The 14,523-nt window shown below is 36.3% G+C and overlaps 1 protein-coding gene and 1 pseudogene across 1 annotated transcript in view; both read right to left on the bottom strand.

The window, feature by feature from the left end:
• The window catches only part of Depdc1b (DEP domain containing 1B), an 85,405-nt gene that overhangs the window by 13,949 nt on the left and 56,933 nt on the right, over positions 1-14,523 (bottom strand). The window lies entirely within an intron of this gene.
• LOC109702324 (TP53-regulated inhibitor of apoptosis 1 pseudogene) lies at positions 11,145-11,771 on the bottom strand (annotated as a pseudogene).

Genomic DNA, 14,523 nt, shown 5'->3' with positions numbered 1-14,523 from the left:
CTTCTCCTGAGCTAAAATCCATTGCCCACCTTCCCAACAAATCGTTCTGCCCCTTCTCACCCACTCTCTCCTCCTGCCCTATCCTTCCCCTCCCATTCGCCCCCAACCTGTCACCAGACTACCCCCCACACTGCCATCACCTGCTGAAAAACCTACCATACCAACTTTACATAACCACAAACCCCTGTAATCCCTGATACAAGCACCCTCCACTACAACAACAGAAATACACCCAATCACACACAAGGACCACAAAAACCAGCAGCCCCCACACTGCTTCCCCCATTCACCCACCCATAGTGCCACCCTATTCAACATCCCAAATGACTATAACTAGCCTTACAAACGTTAACCCCCCAGCTCCGACTGCTTATAGATATTACCACCAATGGGTTTTCTACATAACATATAAACTACTGGTCAGGTATTAAACCTGTGAAATAGTTATTACTAAATTACACCCAGACCGGGACAGAAATAACACACCAACCAAGCTAAGATCCAAGACAATCACAAAACAAAAATTAAATCAAGGGAAATAAAACAGGTGACTAAAACCACCAACTAGCCTATCAAGAACACAGTTGCACAGCACCAAGTGGAGCTAAGGGAAGAAGAAAAAGGGATGGAAACCACTCTCACTAAAAAATAACTTAATACAGGATTCAGAGGGAAATGAAGAAATGAGATACCAGTTTCTGACTCCAATAAAATAAAGATTAATAACATCAAGGAACCCAGCAATGCCCACAAAAACATCCTCAAAGAAGAAATCCTGAAAGTAATCCCTGAGAATTTCATGGAGATGATATTAGACACAGTTAACCAAAACATACAAAATGCACTCGAGAAATTTCAAGACACCAATGATAAGGAATACAAGAAGACATGGAAACAAATAAATGAATTCATAGCAGCCCTAAATAAACACCAAAGTGAAACAGAGAATACTACAAATAGAGAGATAAATGAATTACAGATGAAAGTAGAAAATACTAAAGAGGAAGTGACCCATGATATGGAAAACCTCAGAAAAAAGAATCAAACAGAAACACAAAAAACAGTGGAAGGCCATACCCACAGACTAGAACAAGTGGAAGACAAAAATCTCATAACTTGAAGATAAAATAGAAATTAAAGGAAAAACTGAAGAACTGCTAGTCAAACAACTCAAGACCTGCAAAAGGAATGTACAAGAACTCACCAATTCCATCATAAGATCAAAACTGAGAATCATGGGTATTGAACAAGGAGAAGAGGTCCAAGCAAAATGGATCCATAATATAAATAAAATAATAACAGAAAATTTCCCAAATCTAGAAAAAGTTTTCCCCATTCAGATACTGGACACCTCCAGGACACCAAACAGACTTGACCAAAATAGAACTTGCCCACAACATAGTATCATTAAAATAGCAAGCACAGAGAATAGAGAAAGAATATTGAAGACTGGAAGAGAGAAAAAATAAATAACATATAAAGGTAAACCCATCAAAATCACAGCAGATTTCTCAACTGAAACCTTAAAAGCAAGAAGAGCATGGAGTGAGGTATTCTGGAAACTGAATGAAAATAACTTCAACCCTAGGATACTCTACTCAACAAAACTATCATTCAAAATAGATGGACCAGTGAAAATCTTCCACAATGAACAGAAACTAAAACAATATATGACCACCAAGCCACCACTACAAAATATTCTCCAAGGAATTCTGCACAAAGAAAATTAAATCAAACAAAACCACAAGAGGACAGGCAGTATCAAACCACAGGAGAAGAAAAGACAAGGAATCAGAGAGTAACATTGATTCAGCTGCACACAATCAAACCCTTAAAAAGCAAAAATAACTAAATGGCAGAAATCACCACATAACTGTCAATATTAACACTGAATACCAATGGACTCAACTACCCCAACAAAAGACAGTGTTTGGCAAACTGGATTAAAAAGGAAGATCCAAAAATCTGTTGTTTACAGTACACCCATCTCATTGACAGAAACAAACACTGGCTTAGGGTGAAAGCCTAGAAGATTTACCAAGCAAATGTCCCCCCCAAAACAGGCAGGAGTAGCAATACTTAGACAAAGTAGACTTCAAACTTACATTGATCAAACAAGATAAAGAAGGATACTTCATACTAATAAAATGGGAAATACACCAAAAGGAAATAACAATTACCAACCTATATGCACCCAATCTCAGCGCATCCAATTTCATCAAACATACCCTAAAGGACTTAAAAGCACATACAGACTCCAATACATTGGTAGTGGGAGACTTTAATACCCCTCCCCATCACCAATACATAGGTCATCCAAACAAAAAAATCAATAAAGAAATTCTAGAAGTAAATCACATCATAGATCAAATGGACCTAGCTGATGTCTACATAATATTTCATCCAACATCTGCACAATATACATTCTTCTCAGTCACACATGAAACTTTCTCCAAAACTGATCATATCTTAAGGAACAAAGCAAGCTTCAGCAAATACAAGAAAACAGAGATAATCCCCTACATTCTATCTGATCACAATGCATTAAAACTAGAAATCAACAACAAAAACAACAGCAGAAAATATGCAAACAATTGGAAGCTGAACACTTTATTCAATGATCAATGGGTCATTGATAAATAAAAGAGGAAATTAAAAGGTTCCTAGAAGTTAATGAAAATGAAAACATGACCTACCAGAACCTATGGGACACAGCAAAGGCAGTCCTAAGAGGAAAGAGCCATGAGTGCATATATTAAAAGGACAGAAAGATCTCAAATCAATGACCTAATGCTACATCTCAAATTCCTAGAAAAACAAGAACAAGCAAATCCCAAGACAAATAGAAGGAGAGAAATAATAAAAATAAGGGATGAAATCAATAAAATAGAAACAAACAAACAAACAAAAATATAAAGAATCAATGAAACAAAAAGCTAGTTCTTTGAAAAACCAAACAAGATTGACAGACGCCTGACAAACCTGACTAAAATGAGGAGAGAAAAAAACCCAAATTAGTAGAATCAGAAATGTAAAAGGGGAAAAAAAACACAAACACCAAAGAAATCCAGGGAATCATCAAAGACTACTTTGAGAACCTACATTCCAATAAATTTGAAAATCGTGAAGAAATGGGCAAATTTCTAGATACTTATGACCATCCAAAATTGAACCAAGAGGATATTAATCACCTAAATAGATCTATAACACAAAATGAAACTGAAGCAGCAATAAAGAGTCTCCCAAAAAAGAAAAGTCCAGGACCTGATGAATTCTCTGCCTAATTCTATCAGACCTTTAAAGAACTAATACAAACTCTCCTTAAACTTTTCCACAAAATAGAAAAAGAAGGAACACTGCCTAACTTATTTTATGAAGCCACTATTACACTCATCCCAAAACCAAACAAGACACATCCAAAAAGGAGAACAACAGGCCAATCTCCTTAATGAACATCAATGCAAAAATCCTCCATAAAATAATGGCAAACCAAATCCAACAACACATCAGAAAGATCATTCACCATGACCAAGTCAGCTTCATCCCAGGGATGCAGGGATGGTTCAAGATATGCAAATCAATAAGTGTAATAAAGCACATTAATAAAAGCAAAGACAAAAGCCACTTGATCATTTCAATAGATGTAGAGTAATCCTTTGATAAGATTCAACACCATTTCATGATAGAAGCTCTAAGAAAACTAGGAATAGGAGGAACATACCTCAACACTGTAAAGGCTATATATGAAAAACCTACAGCCAACATCATACTTAATGGGGAAAAACTGAAACCATTCCCCCTAAAATCAGAAATGAGACAAGGGTGCCCACTATACCCACTCCTATTCAACATAGTCTTAGAATTCCTAACCAAAGCAATTAGGCAAGAAGAAGAAATAAAAGGAATACAAATAGGTAAAGAAACTGTCAAAATATCCCTATTTGCAGATGACATGATCCTATACCTTAAAGACCCAAAAAACTCTACACAAAAACTCCTAGACACCATAAACAGCTAAAGCAAGGTGGCAGGATATAAAATCAACTTACAAAAATCATTAGCTTTTCTATACACCAACAATGAACAAATTGAGAAAGAATACATGGAAACTATTCCATTTACAGTAGCCTCAAAAAAAATCAAATACCTAGGAGTAAACTTAAAGGATGTGAATGACCTCTACAAGGATAACTACAAACCCCTGAAGAAAGAGATTGAGGGAGACTACAGAAGGTGGAAAGATCTCCCGTGATTATGGTTTGGTAAATCAACATAGTAAAAATGGCTGTACTACCAAAAGCAATCTACATGTTCAATGTAATTCCCATCAAAATCCCAATGACATTCATCACAGAAATTGAAAAATCTACCCTAAAGTTCATTTGGAAACACAAGAGACTGTGAATAACCAAGGCAATACTCAGCAAAAAGAGCAATGCTGGAGGTATCACAATACTCGATTTCAAACTATATTACAAAGCATTAGCAATAAAAACAGCATGGTACTTGTACAAAAACAGATATGAAGACCAGTGAAACAGAACAGAGGACCTGGATATGAATCCACACAGCTATGCCCACCTTATTTTGACAAAGGTGCCAAAAATATATGATGGAGAAAAGACAGCCTCGTCAACAAATGTTGCTGGGAAAAGTGGTTATTCGTCTGCAAAAAGCTGAAACTAGATCCATGTTTATCACTCTGTACTAGTATCAACTCAAAATGTATCAAGAACCTTAACATCAGACCTGAAACTCTGAAGTTAGTACAGGAAAGAGCAGGGAATACACTGGAAGCAGTAAGTATAGGCATGGACTTCCTCACAGCAACTCAGCATCTAGAGTTGACAAATGGGGACTAGATAGACAAATGGGGACTGCATAAAATTAAAAGGCTTCTGCACAACAAAAGAAATGGTCTCTAAACTGAAGAGACCACCCACAGAGTGTAAGAATATTTACCAGCTACACATCACAAAAAGGACTGATAACCAGAATATACAAGGAGCTCAAAAAACTGAACTCCCCCAAAATCAATGAACCAATAAAGAAATGGACAACTGAACTAAACAACATTTTCAAAGGAAGAAATCCAAATGGTAAAAAAAACATGAAAAAATGCTCACCATCTCTGGCCATAAAGGAAATGCAAATCAAAACCACATTAAGATTCCACTTCATCCCTGTTAGAATAGTTACCATCAAAAACACCACCAACGACAAATGTTGGCAAGGATGTGGGGAAAAGGGAACCCTCATGCACTCCTGCTGGGAATATAAATTGGTACAACCACTTTGGAATACAATATGGAGGCTTCTTTAAAAACTAAACAAAAATCTACCATATGATCCAGCAATACCACTCCTAGGGATATACCTGAAGGAATGTGACTCAGGTTACTCCAGAGGCACCTGCACACCCATGTTTATTGCAGCACTATTCACAACAGCCAAGTTATGGAAACAGCCAAGGTGCCCCATTACTGAAGAATGGAGTAAGAAAATATGGCATTTATACACAATGGAATTTTAGTCATGAAGAATGCAATCTTGTTATTTGCAAGTAAATGGCTGTAACTGGAGAACATCTTAAGTGAAGTTTGCCAGGTTCAGAAGGTGAAAAAGTCACATGTTCTCTCACATATGTGTAACATAGACCTAATAGACATATTATGAAAACAAGTCATGCTAAGGGGAGGTCACATACAAGAGAGGAAGGGTAGAAGAAGGAAGCTCAGAAGGTGAATACAGGTGGTGTGCTTTCTATGCAACCTACTGAAATCACCATAAGAAGGGGGCTAACATAGAGGAGATGAAGCCATTAGGTTATAATAGTATGAGGGTTCCTTTTCCCCACATCCTCACCAATATTTGTTGCTGTTTGTGTTCTTGATGGTAGCCATTCTAACAAGAGAAAGGTGGACTCTTAATGTGGTTTTGATTTGCACTTCCTTTATGGCCAGGGATGTTCAGCACTTCTTCCTGTGTGTGATTTTTTTTTTTTTTTTTTTGGTCATTTGGACTTCTTCCTTTGACAAAGCTCTGTTCAGTTCATTTACCCATTTCTTCATTGGGTCACTGATTTGGGGAGGAGTTTAGTTTTTTAATCTCCCTATATATTGTATATATATAGCAAATGTATAGCTGGCAAAGATAAGCTTCCATTCTGTGGGCAGCCTCTTCAATTTAAGTATCATTTCTTTTGTTGTGCAGAAACTTTTTAATTTCATGTAGTCCCATTTGTCAACCCTTCCTCTTAGTTACTAAGTAAGTCATTGCTTATGCCTTTTAGTTCCAGTGTATTCCCTGTTCTTTCCTGCACTAAGTTTCAGGTCTGATATTAAGGTCCTTGATCCATTTTGAGTTAATACTTGTACAGGGTGAAATACATGGATCTAGTTTCAGTTTTCTGCATGCAGATATCCAATTTTCTCAGGAACATTTGTTGAAGAGGCTGTATTTTCTCATCATATGTTTTTGGCACCTTTGTCAAAAATCAGGTCAGCATAGATGCATGGATTCATATCCAGGTTTTCTATTTTGTTCTACTGGTTCTCATATGTTTTTGTCTCAGTACCATGCTGGTTTTATTGCTATGGCTCTGTAGTAATAATTTGAAGTCAAGTATTGTGATAGCTCTAGCATTGCTCTTTTAGCTCAATATTACCTTGGCTGTTCAGAGTCTTTTGTGCTTTCAAAAGGGTTGATTTTTCAATCTCTATGATGAATGTCATTGGAATTTTGATGATCCCCATGTTCAATTGGATTGAACATGCAGATTGCTTTTGGTGATATACACATTTTCACAATACTGATTCTGCCAATCATTGAGCATGGGAGATCTTTGCATCTTCTGTAGTCTTCTTTGATTTCTTTCTTCAATGGCTTATAGTTTTCCTTATAGAGGTCTTTCACATCCTTAATTAAGTTTATTCCTAGGGTTTTTTTTTAAAGGCTATTGTAAATGGGATCATTTTCCTATATTTTTTCTCAATCTGTTCGATGTTGGTGTATAGAAAGGCTACTGATATTTGAGGACTGATTTTGTGTCCTGCTACTTTGCTGATGCTGTTTATGATGTCTAGGAATTTGAGGGAGGAGGAGTTTTTTGGGTCTTTTAGGTACAAGATCATGTTATCTCTAAATAGGGATAGTTTGACTTCTTCCTTCCTAGTTTTTATTCCTTTTATTTCTTCTTGCTGTCTTATTGTTTAAGCTAGGAATTCCAGGAGTGTATTGAGTAAGAGTGGAGAGAGTAGACACCCTTGTCTCGTCCCTGACTTTACAGGAAATGGCTTCAGTTTTTCCCCACTTAGTTGATGTTGGCTATAGGCTTGTCATATATAGCCTTTATTGTTTTGAGGTACATTCCTTCTATCCCTAGTTTCATCAGAGCTTTTATCATGAAGAGATGTTGAATTTTGTCAAAGGCTTTTTTTGCATCTATTGAGTTGATCATGTGGTTTTTGTCTTTGCTTCTGTTAATATACTGTATTACATTTAATGATTTGCATATGTTAAACCATCCCTGCATCCCTGGGATAAAACCAACTTGATAATGTTGTATGATCTTTTTGATATGCTATTGAATTCAGTTTGCCAATGTTTTATTGAGGATTTTTGCACCTATGTTCATTAAAGAGATTGGCCTGTAATTCTTTTTTGTTGTGTCCTTGTCTGGTTTTGGGATGAGTGTAATACCAGCTTCATAGAATAAGTATGGCAGTGTTTCTTCCCTTTCTATTTTTGTGGAAAAGTTTAAGAAGTGTTTTTATCAGTTCTTCTTTAAAGGTCTGGTAGAATTCTGCAGTGAATCTGTCAGGTCCTAGACTTTTCTGTTTTGGGAAACTCTTTATTGCTGCTTTAATTTCATTCCTTGTTATAGATCTGTTCGGGTGATTATTATACTCTTGGTTCAATTTTGGATGGTCATGTGTCAAGAAGCTTGTCCATTTCGTCTAGATTTCCCAATTTATTTGAATATGGGTTTTCAAAGTAGTCCCTTATGATTCTATGGATTTCCTTGATGTTTGTTATGAACCTCCCCTTTTTCATTTCTAATTTTATTAATTTGAGTAAAAGCAAGGTATTCTTCATTAGTGCTCAAAAAAAGAAATAAAAAAAAATAGAAAAAAAATATGAATACTTTTAGGAGGGCCTAGATGTTGGTTCCCAGAAAGGCCAATGGGGCATTTCTATTCTATAAGAAAAAAAACTCAAAAAGGGGTAAGTACAGTTTTTGAGAAACTGAAACAACTTTAAAAAGCAGAAGAAATGACAAATTTTCATTTTTACTAAGAACAAGTATAAAAAAGGGAAAAGGCTTATACTAAGCTAAAAGGATTCAGACCACATCAATTGGCAAGAACTTCTTGGTTAAAGAAAGACAACAGGTACTGTTTCTCTAGAGATTTTTAAGGAAAAGCAAACAGATCTCTTTGGGGAATTGTTTAAAAGTAGACATAGACTCATGCATGCACAAGATGATACACTTTCTGTATAAATAATCTGAAATATAACACTTTTACAACTTCTTTTGCTTTTGTGCTTAGAAAATCCTTCACCCACCCAAATACCAGAAAAAGATCAACTGTACTTTATTTGCATTTTTTAAAAGATTTAATTCTTTATCCTGCTGAATTGGTGTAGAAAATGTCTTAAACTTTTCCTCCAAAGTTTTGCCAATTGTCTTAGTGATCACAGACATATTTTGTACATTTAGTTATAACCAGAAACTACCTAGACATTTTCCTAAATTTCTACCTTTAAGAAGTACCTAACTCTACTTTTTCAACAATCGTGGTAAAGCAGCAATCATTATATTTGGAGGTGATTCACCATCTTCACTTGGCCCATCTGCATGTTTAAAAGCTCTGGCCATAAGTCCCTGGCTCTGACAACATATAGCACCACTAGCAAGGGCTTTGGGCTAACCAGGCAAGAGGCCTTTCTCTAGCCAACCACACCAACTAGGCACCCTCTGTAAAACAGAGTTGCCTTCCCTGAGGAATTACTGTGGGATAAAAATTCTGTGATAAATTTATGAATTTAGAACAAAGAGGTAACAAGGTAAAGATGGCATGGAGCTGCACCAGAAGGTCTTCTAAAAGTCATTTAGACAAAAGATGGAAAGACTAATCTTAGGTTTAAAAAAACACAGGAAGATATTGCAATCTATTGAGTTTCATAATCCAGTGGAAAATGGCTTAGTGAGTGCCAATGATGTTTTCTTGATTTAAGTTAGAAGGAAAGGAACAGCAAAGAGCTATTATCTCAGCCATGAAGCCCATTAATAAATGAATTAGAAGTTGCATACTGAACTGCTACAGGAGCAGACAAATGTAATAAATAAGAGAAGGGAGTCAAGTGAACTTGGCCCAAGTCTGAGAAGCAATGGAGAATACTAAAGACTTGCCAAGCTGGAGTTCATGTCTGAGTTCTAGTCGAGGCCTTCATTACACAGCTGCAGCAGCTGTGCCACCAAAATTTCAAGGCCAGGCCTGCCAGGTCTTCCAATTTCTCTAAAAAAGCTCTAAGTATGAATTTATATCTGAATCCTATTTTCTTAAAATTTGGCAATTAATTAAATTTCTTTTTTAAAACACACAGGTCAAACTAGATGTATTTATATGTGCCAAGTTTGGTCCTCAGACCACCTACTATGTGTCACTCAATTTCTAAAACACTCTACCTCTCTCCCATGCCTTTTGCTTCTTATCTGCCTCCTTTTATCCACAGTATGCCAAAGTCATGGACTTGCTTCACAAGTCAATGGACCCTGGGGTGGAGGGGAGTGTGTGCAGTGTGAGTAAAGGATGCTACTTGGGCTGGGGATGTGGCTCAAGTGGTAGAGTGCCATGTGGTAGCAAGCACAAGGCCCTGAGTTCAACCCCCAGTATCACACACAAAGAAAAGATGCAACTCCATGTCATTTACAACATTCAAGAGTCAAAAAACAGGCTAGGTGTGGTGGCACGTGCCTGTAATCCCAGCAACTTGAGAGGCAGAGGGAGGATTTCAGTGTAAGGCTACCCCTGGCAAAAAAGCTCCAGATTCTATCTGAAAAACAAACTAAAAAGCAAAAGGACTAGAGCATGGCTGAAATGATAGAGAACTTGCCAAGCAAGCACAAGACCCTGAACTCAAACCCAGTACTGACAAAAAAAGAAAAAATAAAGTCAAATGCACTCCAGAAAATACCAGTTTGGTATTCTCACCTAAACTGAAAATTAAGAATTTTACTAAAGATATTTATTGTAATTTTTTTCCTAAAAGTTCTCTGCAGTGGTGAATTTCTACAGTAGCATGTGCAGCCTCCTTACACAAGTTACAATGAAAGAACATGGTTGTCTTGGAGCTGGCTTATTCTCAGTGTTCAATGGGACAGTTTTGTGGTAAGGGTCAAGAGGCTACAAGGTATTTCTTAGTATAGCCTCAAGATGGGCAGTTGTGGGGATTACATAACATTCTATAGTATGTAAGTGCTCACCTGATCCTACATTGTTTTAGTACAATATAAATTTACTTTAAGAAGATATTCCTATAGGCTACTATGGAAATAAAACTTATATTACCTAGCTTAAAGAAATCTTTATTTCTTCACCTTTAAATTATAAAACATAAAGCTCTCTGTATATGACAGATATGAGTATAACAGGAAAACAGATGTTCCATAAAGTGTACTGAATTCTAGGGTGACTGATAAAAACTAAACATTACAATTATTCCATCTTCATGATTATAGACATTACAGGGCAGGGAAGGCAAACAAGGAAACTAAAGCAAGCACTTTTCCCTTATTTAACCAAATGCAACATTTCGCTTTTTTGATGATCTGCGCATTGATTTAACTCATTAACTTAAGCTGAAAGTTGGCAACAGCAAATCTTTATAATTTAGATTCTTCCATAACCACTCCAAGTATTGTATTCCTGAACCATCCTGAGAGCTCTGAAATGGTCCTATGTCAATATTCTTGAGCTTTCATTTCTTGATCAGATACCTCTCAAGAAGGCAGGAAACTATTAAAAGCTGTCTTCCTCTTTGCTAACCCAGTCCACCAACAGTCTTAACTGTTATTATATGTATTTTAAAAAAAGAAAAAGAAAGAAACTGTGCTCCTAAACATTGACTGAAACTTGTGCTTAAGTTTTTAGAAAAACTTATTTAGGAAAAAAAAAAAAAAAAGAGGTCCTAACCAACTGCTTTCATGAACAGTGACCTCATACAGTGTATCCTAATATCCTTTGCAGCAAAAGTCAAGAGGTCAGACAACTCTGATCATCTTGATTAGCTTAACATTATTTATATACAAGGTATTTGCAAAGCTGGTTCCAGGCCATGGATTGCAACCATAATCCTAAGAAATTGTTCAATTTAGCACACTGTTTTTACAAGTGATAAGAAAGCCTCCAGAAAGAAGAAGTAAATTCTTTCCTCCTGAACTCATTTAATCTCAATATTTACAGTTTTAGTTGACAAAATCTAGAGTACTCTGAATTTTCTGATACAAGGTATTCATTTTCAAAGTGACAGGTAAGGTCAAGAAGAGTTTTCAGGCTTATCTTTGCCATGGACCATGAAGTTCAGTCCTTGCAATAGGCATTCTGTCTCCTTTATTGCTTTCTGAACACACTACTGGTGGTATGTGGAAAGGTCAGGGCACAGGTACCCAGAGCCATACCCTTGGAGGAACTTCTCAGCAAACCAACAATTAAACCACTAGTCTTACTTGGCTTCACATCCTTGTATGCCTCCCAAACACTATTCATGGCAGCGACAGTGGTGACAAAGATACACCTTGGTGTTTTTTTGTTTTTGCTAATTATTTTGAGACAGGGTCTTGTTATATAACCCAGGCTGGCTTTCAACTCACGAACCCCCTGCCTGGGCCTCCCAAGTGCTGGGATTAGAAGCATATGCTACCATACCAGGCTCCTCTCTTTATTTAAAAGAACATTAAGATGCCCTGCTTTATGTATCAATAATGACTACTGCTCTTGGGGCACAGCTGTGACATCAAGCTCTACCATGCTATAAGCCAAGGAAGAAACATCAAAAGAAGGTCATTACCTAAAATGAAAATCACTTCCATTAAAAATGCTTCAGAATTTTTAGCTTCTACACAAAGTAGACTGATTACTTACTTTAAAATACTTTCTCTAAACTCCCCAGTTTGCCCATCCTTCTCCACCTTAAACTTTCCAAAAGAAAATTTTAGAAGGTAATGGCTCTTACATTAATTTGGAAATATGGCCATCTTTAATCCTCATCTGAGACAAAAAATGAATAATCATAATAGAACAGACCAGTGATATTAAAAACGTAACTGATTCAGATTGGAATTTGTGGTTTTTTTTTTTTAAAAAAGACCAACAAATCCTTTTGTTTTCAATCAGATATCTTTACTGTAGAATATTATGAAAGCAGAAAATGAGAAGAAATGCTAAGAAGTGACTTAATCCACTGTTTAGAACCCTTCTAATAGCAGGGTATAAATGGCAGTAAGTGATGCTACTAGAAAGCCACTGGATGGGTTCACAAGCATTCACAGCAGTAGTAAGACATGACATTCACAGTGTATAAGGCCCCAGTCAATGTCAGATGGAAACAAAATACCAAGAAGATCCAGTGGCCGCAAGACTCATAATGGATCAAATCGGCCCTTCATTTGTCCCCAATAGTGGTATATCTGAAAATAATCTCTCTCATGTACATGACACGTATTCATAAGTATTTGTCATTATCAGAGAACCTACAAAACCTTAAATCTAAAGTACTGTGCTATGGGATCAGGTAACTTATATTACATATTGCTGACATTTTGTTAGGCTAGTAGGGCAGCATCCATACTTTCCAAAAAGAAAGCATAATAGAAAAGCAGAAGAAAAGGGATGCAGAGGAAAATAAGAGAAGTAAAAATAAGGGAAAGGAAAAGATTGTTAAACCTCAAAATGCTCAAATACGAGAATATGCTAATCCCTACAAATCTACATAATGGAAGATGATACTCACCAATCATTTGGTCTTTAGAGCAAACGTTTGACAAGAAAACAATACTTACTGAACAATCACAACAAACAACAAGAAAATGTGATTTCCAAGAAGAAAGAAAGAATAATGGTAATAATGATGCTAGAATATGGTGGTGTACGGCTATAATCCCAGCTACTAGGGAGATAGAGGTAGGAGAATTACAGTCTGAGGCCAGCCCAGGCAAAAGTGAGAGACCCTATCTGAAAAATAAACTAAAAGCAAAAGGGGCTGGGGGCATGGCTCAAGTGGTAAAGTGCTTGCCTAACAAGTACAAGGCTCTGGGTTCAATCCCAGTACTGAGAAAAAAAAAAAGCAATAATGTTAATATTTTTCCTTCCTACCATGTTTCTTTCACAATGTAAATTCTACATGAGAAATAGAAATGAATTTTAAGAAAAGATAGTTACTATGTTTATTTTACATTGTCTCAAATAACAAATAGTCCTATGAAACCTGTTTCTTCTATAAAAAGAAGCTAATTTCTAAATGACAATGCACTTCCTACACTTGACCATGAAGTCATACATAGAATAACAGTCTAGTCATGAACAGTAAATGTCAAATTTATATTCCTCTCTACCAACAGTTATATCTTTTTACATAAAAATTATATACAACACATTATTCTTTCTTAAGAAATAAAAACTACTAGTCCTTTGGGTTTCATAACTCAATTTTTAGTTTGAAACAGTATCTCTGTTAAATGGAAAAATTTATATACATTTTATCTACTGTGGACTTTCTAATCTAGTGTAAATACCTGCTGCTTTAATTATAAACAAAAAAACTCTTCGTTGTTCTTCCATTTTAGAATTTGGGCAATTTTGCATATTTATTCTTTCAAATAACTTTACTATTACTTTGTCAATTTCCAAATAATTTCTGCTTTTAAAATTGGGATTACACTAAATTTAAGAACCTATAGTTTCTGGTGTTTTATATAATGAGGTTTAATAATTTTATATATGTATATATTGTTTGATATTCTTTTTCTCTCTGTGACAAAATGCCTGGCATAAAAATCTTGAAAGGAGAAAAGATTTATGTTGGTTCACAGTTTCAGAGGCTTCAGTCCACAGTTGTTTGGCCCCATGGCTGTGAGCCTATGGTAAGCCAAAGCATCATGGTGGAGAGGGATACTGGACCAGAGCTTATGGCAGCCAGAAAGCAGAGACAGAAAGGAAGAGACCAGGGATAAGATACCCTTCAACGACACACCCCGGTGACCCATCTCCTCCAACCAGCCCACCCCCCAATATTGCCATTCAAATTATGAATCCATAAATAGATTAATCCATTGATTAGGTCAGAGTCTTCATAATCTAATCACTTCTCAATGATTGGATCTACACGTGATGACCAAGCCTTCAACACATAGCCTTTTGGAGAAACACTTCATATCCAAAACACAACATTTTGCTCCTGGTCCCCAAAGTAGAGCTTAACTGTTTTCTTTTATTCCTTCATGGAGCAGGAATCCAGCTAAGC

The sequence above is a fragment of the Castor canadensis genome, chromosome 6 (genome assembly GCF_047511655.1).
Source record: "Castor canadensis chromosome 6, mCasCan1.hap1v2, whole genome shotgun sequence".
Classification (NCBI taxonomy): domain Eukaryota; kingdom Metazoa; phylum Chordata; class Mammalia; order Rodentia; family Castoridae; genus Castor; species Castor canadensis.
The sequence above is the reverse complement of the archived record's forward strand: the minus strand, read 5'-3'. Positions and strand labels throughout refer to the sequence as shown.